Consider the following 10,294-nt stretch of genomic DNA (forward strand, 5'->3'; position numbering starts at 1 on the left):
GGATAAATGTATTCCTAGGTATTTTATTTTTGATAGCTGTTGTAAATGAGACTGACTTCTTGAGTTTGTTCTCAGCTTGATCATTATTGATGTATAGAACTGTAATTAACTTTCATACATTAATTTTATATCTTGAAACAATTTATTCATCAAATTTAGGAGTCTTTTGGAGGAACCTTTAGAATGTTCTGGGTATAAGATTCTATCATCGACAGAGATAATTTGACTTCCTCTTTTCCAATCTGGATGCATATTTTTTTCTCTTGCCTAATTACTCTGGCTAGGACTTCCAATACTGTGTTGAATAGGAATGGTGAAAGTGGGCATTCTTGTCTTGTTCCAGTTCTTAGGGGGAATGCTTTCAACTTTTCCCCATTCAGTGTAATATGGACTGTGGGTTTGTTGTATATGGCTTTTATTATTTTGAGGTATGTTACTTGAGGTAAATTAGGTATATGCCTAATTTAAGATTTTATCATGAAGGGATGCTGAATTTTATCATTTTTTTCTTTATTGAGATGATTGTATGGTTTTTGTTTTTAATTCTGCTTATATGGTGAATCATGTTTATTGATTTGCTTGTGGTGAAATATTTTTGCCTCCCTGGAATAAAATCCTCTTAATTATGGTATATTATCTTTTTTATGTACTGTTGGATTCACTTTGCTAGTATTTTGTTTAGAATTTTTGCTTCTGTGTTCATGAGGGATACTGGCCTGTAGCTTTCTTTTTCTATTGTGTCCTTGTCTGGCTTTGGTATCAGGATGATGCTGGCTTCATAAAATGAGTTAGGGAGGATTCCCTTCCGCTTAATTTTTGGGAACAGTTTCAATAGGATTGGTACCAGTTCTTTGTATGTCTGGTAGAATTCAGCTGTGAATCCATCTGGGTTTTTTGTTGTTGGGAGATTTTAAATTGCTGATTCAATTTCACTACTTGTTATTGGTCAGTTGAGGATTTCTCTTTCTTCCTGGTTCAATCTTTTCTTTTCAAATTCGTTTTTGAGACAGGATCTCACTCTGTCAGCCAGGCTGAAATGCAGTGGTGCAGTCATAGCTACTGCAGCCTCAACCTCCTGGGCTCAAGTAATCCATAGAACCCTGAGCAGCTGGGACTGCAGTAATGTGCCACTACTCCTGACTAGTCTTTCTTTTTCAATTTTTTGGTAGAAACAGGGTCTCACTGTGTTGCCTCAGGCTGGTCTTGAAGTCCTGGCCTCAAGTAGTCCTCCTGCCTCAACCTCCCAAAGTACTGGGATTACAAGTGAGAGCTACTGTGCTTAGCCTTTAATCTTGGGAGGTTATATCTTTTCAGGAATTTTTTCATTTCCTTCTAGAGAAAATACTTATAAAATAAATTATTGGCTGGGAGCGGTGGCTTACGCCTGTAATCCCTGAACTTTGGAAGGCTGAGGCGGGTGGATCATGAGGTCAAGAGATCGAGACCATCCTGGCCAACATGGTGCAACCCCATCTCTACTAAAAATACAAAAATCAGCTGGGCGTGGTGGCATGTGCCTGTAGTCCCAGCTATTTAGGAGGCTAAGGCAGGAGAATAGCTTGAACCTGGGAGGTGGAGGTCACAGTGAGCCAAGATTGCACCACTGCACTCCAGCCCGATGACAGAGTGAGACTCCGTCTCGAAATAAATAAATAATTAAAAACCAAAAGCTTGATACTTCAAAATAAACACAGTGCAAGGTGGAGGTTAGTTCTTAAAGTTCAGTTTCCATCATGTTTTTTCTTTGTTCAAACCTTTCAGTGGTTCCCTGTTACCCCAAGACCAAATTTGTTAGCTTAGTGATATGGTTTGGCTGTGTCCCCATCTCAATCTTGACTTGAATTGTATCTCCCAGAATTCTGACATGTTGTGCAAGGGAGAGGTAATTGAACCATGGGGATCAGTCTTTTCCGTGCTATTCTCATAATAGCAAATAAGACTCACGAGATCTGATGGGTTTATCAGGGGTGTCTGCTTTTGCTTCTTGTTCATTGCCACTGCCATGTAAGAAGTGCTTTTCACCTCCCACCATGATTCTGAGGCCTCTCCAGCCACGTGGAACTGTAAGTACAATTAAACCTCTTTTTCTTCCCAGTCTCGGGTATGTCTTTATCAGCAACATGGAAACAGACAAATACAGTAAATTGGTACCAGAAGTGGGGTGTTGCTGTAAAGATACTTTAGGCCTGGCATGGTGGCTCACACCTGTAATCCCAGCACTTTGGGAGGCCGAGGTGGGCAGATCATGAGGTCAAGAGTTTGAGACCACCTGACCAACATGGTGAAACCGTCTCTACTAAAAATACAAAAATTAGCTGGGTGTGGTGGTGTGTGCCTGAGGAGGCTGAGGCAGGAGAATCACTTGAACACGGAAGGCAGAGGTTGCAGTGAGCCGAGATCCCACTGTTGCACTCCAGCCTGGGCAACAGAGTGAGACTCTGTCTCAAAAAAACAAACAAAAAATTTTTTTTCCTGAGTTGTCTAAAACTTGGGGTCAGGAGAAAGGAATGTTAAGGTGTGGCCTGAAGGTATGACGCTCTCCAGTTCCCTCAGGAAAAAACTTACAACAAAGAACGGAGTCTGGGTTTAGTTCTCATTCACCCCTTATCTCAAATCCACATGACAGTGGGGTAGCATTTTTCATCTGATGGGGATACAGTATTCAGAAAACAAGAGCATATCTTAACATGTTATCTTTTAGTTTTCTGTTTGTTTGTTTGTTTGAAGATGGAGTCTCACATTGTCTCCCGGGCTGGTGTGCAGTGGTGCGATCTCAGTTTACTGCAACCTCCGCCTCCCAGGTTCAAGCAATTCTCCTGCCTCAGTCTCCTGAGTAGCTAGGATTACAGGCGCCCACCACCACTCCTGGCTAATTTTTTTTTCTTTTTCGTATTTTTAGTAGAGACTGGGATTCACTATGTTGGCCAGCAGGCTGGTCTCAAACTCGTGACCTCATGATCTGCTGCCTTGGCCTCCCAGAGTGCTGGGATTACAGGTGTGAGCCACTGCTATCTTTAGTTTTTACAAGGAACCAGAACACCTTGTGACTGTAACTTGGAAAAGTATTATTTAAGTTATTACTATCTCTTAGCTTATCGAGTTGTTTATTTACTTTTAATGCTAGCTACGTGCCTGGAAATTTCTTTGAAGGGGCTCAAGATTTTTTCTTTATTTTCATGTCTTGGATGGGGAGGTCTCGGTAGGCCCCTAAGAAGAGTCCCTGTTTTGTCTCAAGAGGGGCAGTTTCTAGCAGATAGCTATGCAGCCCTTCCTAAAAAAATCACCTTTATTTGCAACAGAGCTTATTACAAGTATCTAAGAGCATTGTCCAAACCACTAGAGATTTACATGATAAGCAACTAAGAGGAAATGAAACAGATCAGCTAGAAGTTTACCAGGAAGAACCAGGGAAAGAACGAGCTAAGAAGGCCCCTCCTAGGGTCAAAGCAAGCTACAAAGCCTGGTACCACCCTGACTTTAATTTAATTAAATCATACCATAGAGCAACTTTTGCCCCACTATACTGTCAAAAACAATAGATGAATCAGCCTGCAACTAGTGCATGCTAACATCTGGGTGTCATTCTGGCTGAGTGAGTGACCAGCCAGAGCTTAACTGTGAGATAAGGGGAATAAACAGCCTTTTTTTCTCTTAACTGATTTTTAAAGCAGTTGCAAAAATGTATGTACATAATTGCACTGTTGGTCCTGTAACAGATAGAAATATAATATATTTGACAATAATAGCACAAAGGCTGGTGAGGACAAAGCTGTGCTAAAGTAAGGCTAGGATTCCAGATGGTCACTGGAATCACAGGAACAAATGGAGAGGAACAGAAATGATAAATCAGAAGGTTAGTATAACAAACTGTAAATGTACACTTTACTTTCTCCTTTTGTTTTCCATAAAAGACATAACATTATATAACATAATAATTATAATAATGCATTGTTGGGTTTGTAACATATATAGACATCATATGCATACTAATAATAGCACATAAAAAGGGAAGGAACACGTTCTAGATATTTGCTATATGACATTGTGCCCATAGTTAAAAATATGATGTTGTGCTCTTAAAATTTTGCTAAGAGGCTGGGCGTAGTGGCTCACGCAGCACTTTGAGAGGCCAAGGCGGGTGAATCAGTTGATGTCAGGAGTTCAAGACCAGCCTGGACAACATGGCAAAACCCAGTCTCTACTAAAAATACAAAAATTAGCTGGGCGTGGTGGCATGTGCCTGTAATCCCAGCTACTCAGGAGGCTGAGGCAGGAGAATCTCTTGAACCTGGGAGACAGAGGTTGCAGTGAGCCAAGTTCACGCCACTGCACTCCAGCCTGGGCCACGGAGCGAGACTTTGTCTCAAAAAAAAAAAAAAAAATTTTTTTTTTGCTAAGAGGATTGATCTTGTTAAATGTTACACACACACACACACACACACACACACACACACGAAAGAAAAACCCCACAAAAGGACACAAGAAAGCTTTTGGAGAGGATAAATATGGTTATTACCTTGATTGTGATGACGGTATCATGGGTGTATATATATGTCCCAAATCATCAAATTATTTAATTTATACTGGACACGTGCATTTATAAAATATAAAATATATCTCAATAAAGGTGTTTTTATAACTGAGGAGGAGAAAGGAACAGAGCTTAGAAGTGAATAGCAGTGAAGTTTCTGTATCTCACTTGAAATAAGCTAGTTAAGGCTCTGAAGTAGATAGATTATAAGATGTATATTGTAAGCCCTAGATCAACTGTAATGAAAATAAGTGAAAAATGTAGCTTAAAATTCATTAAAAATACACTAGAGGCCGGGCACGGTGGCTCATGCCTATAATCCTAGCACTTTGGGAAGCTGAGGTGGGTGGATCACGAAGTCAGGAGTTTGAGACCAGCCTGGTCAACATGGTGAAACTCTGTCTCTACTAAAAACACAAAAAATTAACTGGGCATGGTGGCGCATGCCTATAATCCCAGCTACTAGGGAGGCTGAGGCAGGAAAATCACTTGAACCTGGGAGGTGGAGGTTGCAATGAGTCAAGATTGCACCACTGCACTCCAGCCTGGGTGACAGTGCGAGATTCCATCTCAAAAAAAAAAAAAAGTGTTCTGGAAAAATTATCTGGGAAAATAAAGACTATAAAGGAGAAACAAAGGAGCAAAAGGGATATGAGACACAGACAACAAAAAACAAAATGGCAGATGTAAATCCAACCATATCAATAATACCAGTAAATGTGAATGGATTAAATAATTCAATAAAAGGCAGATATTGTGAGACTGGATTTAAAAACATAATCCAACTATATACTGTCTACAGGAGCCATACTTCAGATTCAAAGATATAAATAGATTGAAAGTAAAAGAATAGAAAAGATACATTATGCAATAAAGGATCAAAACAGCTTGAGTGACTATACTAATATCAGACAAACTGTACTTTAAAACAAAAATGTTAATTCAGCTAAAGTGGGATATTTTATAAACATAAACTTGCTAATTCATCAGGAAAAATAACAGTTATAACCACATATACACCTTATAACAGAGCACCAAAATACATGAAGCAAAACCAATTAGAAGTGAAGGGAGAAACGGACAATTAACAATAGTTGGAGATTTCAATGTTTTACTTTTTTTTGAGACAGAGTCTCGCTCTGTTGCCCAGGTTGGAGTGCAGTGGTACAATGTCAGCTCACTGCAGCCTCTACCTCCCAGGTTCAAGCAATTCTCCTGCCTCAGCCTCCTGACTAGCTGGGACTACAGGCACACGCCACCATGCCCAGCTAATTTTTGTATTTTTACTAGAGACAGGATTTCACCACGTTGGCCAGGATGGTGTCGATCTCCTGACCTCATGATCCACCCGCCTTGGCTTCCCAAAGTGCTGGGATTACAGGCATGAGCCCCTGTGCCCGGCCTCAATGCCTTACTTTCAATAATGGTTAGAACAACAAGGCAGAAGAACAGTAAGGAAATAAAAGACTTGAGCAATATAAACCAATGAGACTTAACAGACATCTATAGTACTTCCCACTCAAAAGCATCAGAATATAAATTTTTTTCAAGTGTGCACAGAACATTTTGCAGAAGAGACCATATACTAGGCCATGAAAAAGTCTCAATAAATTTATTAATTTATTTGTTTGTTTATAGAGTTGAGGTCTCAATCTGTTGCCCAGGCTGGAGTGCAGTGGCATGATCATGGCTTACTACAAACTTGAACTCCCGGGCTCAAGTGATCCTCCTACCTCAGCCACCTGAGTAACTGGGGCTACAAGCAAGCACTTCCATTCCTGGCTAAGTTTTTTATTTTTGTGAAGGTGGGATTTTGCTATATTTCCAGGCTGGGAATAAGCATATTATTCTCTCATCACAATGGAATTAAATTAGAAATGAATAACAGAAGATACTCTGGGAAATTCATGAATATGTGGAAATTAATCAACACACTCCTAAATAATCAATGGGTCAAAGAAGAAATCAAAAGAGAAATTAGAGAATGCTTTGAGATAAGAGAAAATAAAACTACAACTTATAAAAACTTACAGGATGCAGTTAAAGCAGTGCATAGAGAAAAATTTATAGCTGTAAGTACCTGTATTATAAAAAGAAGAAAAGATGATTGGGCACAGTGGCTCATGCCTGTAATCCCAGTACTTTAGGAGGCCGAGGTAGGTGGATTGCCTGAGGTCAGGAGTTTGAGACCAGCCTGGCCAACGTGGTGAAACTCTGTCTCTACTAAAAGTACAAAAATTAGCCAGGCATGGTGGCAGGTGCCTGTAATCCCAGCTACTCAGGAAGCTGAGGCAGGAGAATTGCTTGAACCTGGGAGGCAGAAGTTGCAGTGAGCCGATGGCACCACTGTACTCTAGCCTAGGCGACGAGAGCGAGACTCCTTCTCAAAAAGAAAAAAGAAAAGACCTCAAACTAATAGCCTAGTCTTCTCTTCTACTTTAGAAACTGTAAAAGCCCAAGGCAAACAGAAGGAAACAACACAGATTAAGGCAGAAATTAATAAAATACAGAATAGGAAAAAAAAAAAGGAAAATAATCAATGAAACCAAAAGTTTGGGCTTTGAAAACAATCAACAAAATTGGCCAACTTTTAGCTAGACTGACCAAGAAGAAAAGAGAAGAATGCAATTACTAAACTCAAGAATGAAAGAGGAAAACAGTCTCTACTGATCTTACATAACTAAAATGGAATATTTTGAATGCCTGTATGCCAAAAAGTAGATGACTTAGTTGAAATGACAACTTACTAGACAGACACAAATAGACCTATAAGAACTAAAAAGATTAAGTGCTGTGTTTTGAATATGTCCCCTAAAGTTCATGTGTTCAAAAGTTAATCCCCAATGCAACAGTGTTGAGAGGTAGAGCCTAATAGGTGGTGATCAGGTTACTGATGCCTCGTGAATAGGTTAATGTCATTATTACAAGATTGGGTTAGTTATTGCCAGAGACGACTGTAATAGAATCAAATTTGGCCCACTCTTGCTCTCTCTCCCCTGCCCTCTTGCTCTTTTTGCCTTCTGCCACTGTATGACACAACATGAAGGCTCTTGCTAGATGTCAGCCCCTCATCCTTGGACTTACCAGCCTCAAGAACTGTAAGAAATACATTTATTTTCCTTATCAATTACCCAGCCTGTGATATTCTATTATAGCATCACAAAATGAATCAGGGCAGTTGGTAATCAAAAAGCTTCCAACAAAGAACAGACCAGGATCAAATCGCTTCACTGGCTAATTCTAACAAATGTTTACTCTCTTTTAATTGATGTGTTTTATCCATTTACATTTTTTTTTTTTTTTTTTTTTGAGAAGGAGTTTCTCTCCTGTTGCCCAGGCTGGAGTGCAATGGTGAGACCTCTGCTCACTGCAACCTCCGCCTCCCAGGTTTAAACAATTCTCCTGCCTCAGCCTCCTGAGTAGCTGGGATTACAGACGTCCGCCACCACACCACTAATTTTTTGTATTTTTAGTAGAGACAGTGTTTCACCATGTTGGCCAGGCTGGTCTCAAACTCCTGACCTCAGGTGATTCACCCACCTTGGCCTCCCAAAGTGCTGGGATTACAGACATGAGCCACCGGCGCATGACCCCGTTTGCATTTAATGAGTTCTTAAAATATCCATTTTACTACTTTTTCCTATTTTTTATTTGCTTGCTCTCCTTTTCCCCTTTGTTTTGTGTTAAATAAATATCTTTTATTCCATTTTATCTCTTTTCTCAGCTTATTAGCTATGTTTTTCTTTGCTTTTTTCCTACTTCTTGTGAACACAAAGCTATGCATTTTTTGTTATGTAGGTCTAGTGGTTGCCTTAGGATTTATAGTATACACCTTTAACAGATCACAGTCTATCTTCAAGTAATCTTACACCATTTTACATGTAGTGTAAGAACATTATAACAATAGACTTCCATTTTTCCTCTCCTGACCTTTGTGCTATTATTATCATACATATTTTCTAACCCCACAGTACATTTAACATTAAGAGATTTTTGTTGTATTGTATTGTATTTATTTATTTATTTATTTTCAGACATGGTCTTGCTCTGTCACCAAGGCTGAAGTGGTGTTGCGAACATGGCTCCCTGCAGCCTTGACTTCCTGGGCTCAAGCTATCCTCCTGCCTCAGCCTCCTAAAGTGCTGGGATTACATACATGAGCCACTGCTCCCAGCTGAGATTTTTTTTGTGTTTTTGGAGATGGGGATTTGCCGTGTTGCTCAGGCTGATCTCAAACTCTTAGGCTCAAATGATCCACCCACCTCAGCCTCCCAAAGTGCTGAGATCACAGGTGTGAGCCACCATGCTTTGCCTGCAGCTGAGATTTTTAAAATAAAAAAAAAAATCTTTTATATTTACACACATTTGTCATTCACTAAGCTCTTCATTTCTTTGTTTAGATCCACATTTTTATCTGGTATTTTCTCTTCTCCTTGAGTAGCTTTGAAACATTTCTTATAGTATAGGTTTGCTGGTGATGACATTTTCCTGCTTTTACATATCTGCAAAAATATTTATTCCACTTCTGCTTGCAAAACAAATTTTTGCTGGGATTAGAATTCTATTTTCTTTTTTGTACTTTAAAAATATTGCTCCATTGTCTTCTGGCTGGGCATAGGTTCTTTCTGGCACCCCTGCCTGGATCCCCCTCCGAGCCCCATTTCTCATCCTTCTCCCACTGACTCAGACTCCAGGGTGGCTTTGGCATTTGGGAAGGCTGCTGTGCCCAGCAAGGTAGCAGGGAAGCCTGGGGCAGAGTCAAACTCTCACAGAATCCTAAATAACAGGGCAGTTTTGGGAGAGGGCTGCATTCAGCATGACTGTAGGGGGTTAGAACTGGTGCAGTTAGAACCTTGTGATTAATATCCCAGTTGTATTCACAGACTGGAGAGACCGAAGCCATATTTTGTCCATAATTAGTTTAACTGCGTCTTAAAAATAGAAAACTGATACAACATTTTAATAACTGCAACAAAGGGAAGTTTGAGTTATTATCTTGGAATTGATTTTTAATTTTGCTTTTTTGTGGACAGAGAATATTCTATGTGATACAGATTTTTTGTTGCTTGTTGAGACTTTTTCGTGCCTTAACAAGAGGTCAATTTTTATAAATCCATGGGTGTCTGAAAAAAATAAATGTCATTTTGTGTAACTATTTCAGCATCTATCACTGTGCCCAGAACATAGTAGAGTTTATTCTAATGTTGAGTTAGCTTTCTCATGTGAAACACTGTACCTTGTATAGCAACTTTGGAATATCTCTAACATTTTTGCTTTGTGACATACAAATTTGTGGGGACACAGATGTCCCAGAAACGTCTAACTCTATAATATCACAGAACCACACCGTAAGTGAACTGCATGGAAATCTTCCTGCAGCTCTCTGGAGGAGTGCTCCTCAGATGTGTAGTGCTGGCCACCTGCATCAGGATCAACTCTGAAGCTTTAAAAGAATGCAGTTAAATCTGGGTCCCCACGCCAGATCCACTGAATCAGAATTTCTAAGGATGGGGCCTGTAAACTGATCTTTTAAGATTGGCCAGCTGGGTGTGGTGACTTACCCCTGTAATGCCAGTGCTATAGGAAGCTGGGGCAGGAGGATCACTTTAGGTCAGAAGTTCGAGACCCAGCCTGGGCAACATATTGAGACTGTTTCTACAAAAAGTAAAAAAATTGGCCGGGCGCGGTGGCCCAAGCCTGTAATCCCAGCACTTTGGGAGGCCGAGACGGGCGGATCACGAGGTCAGGAGATCGAGACCATCC

Source organism: Mandrillus leucophaeus, unplaced genomic scaffold (assembly GCF_000951045.1).
Source record: "Mandrillus leucophaeus isolate KB7577 unplaced genomic scaffold, Mleu.le_1.0 Scaffold649, whole genome shotgun sequence".
Classification (NCBI taxonomy): domain Eukaryota; kingdom Metazoa; phylum Chordata; class Mammalia; order Primates; family Cercopithecidae; genus Mandrillus; species Mandrillus leucophaeus.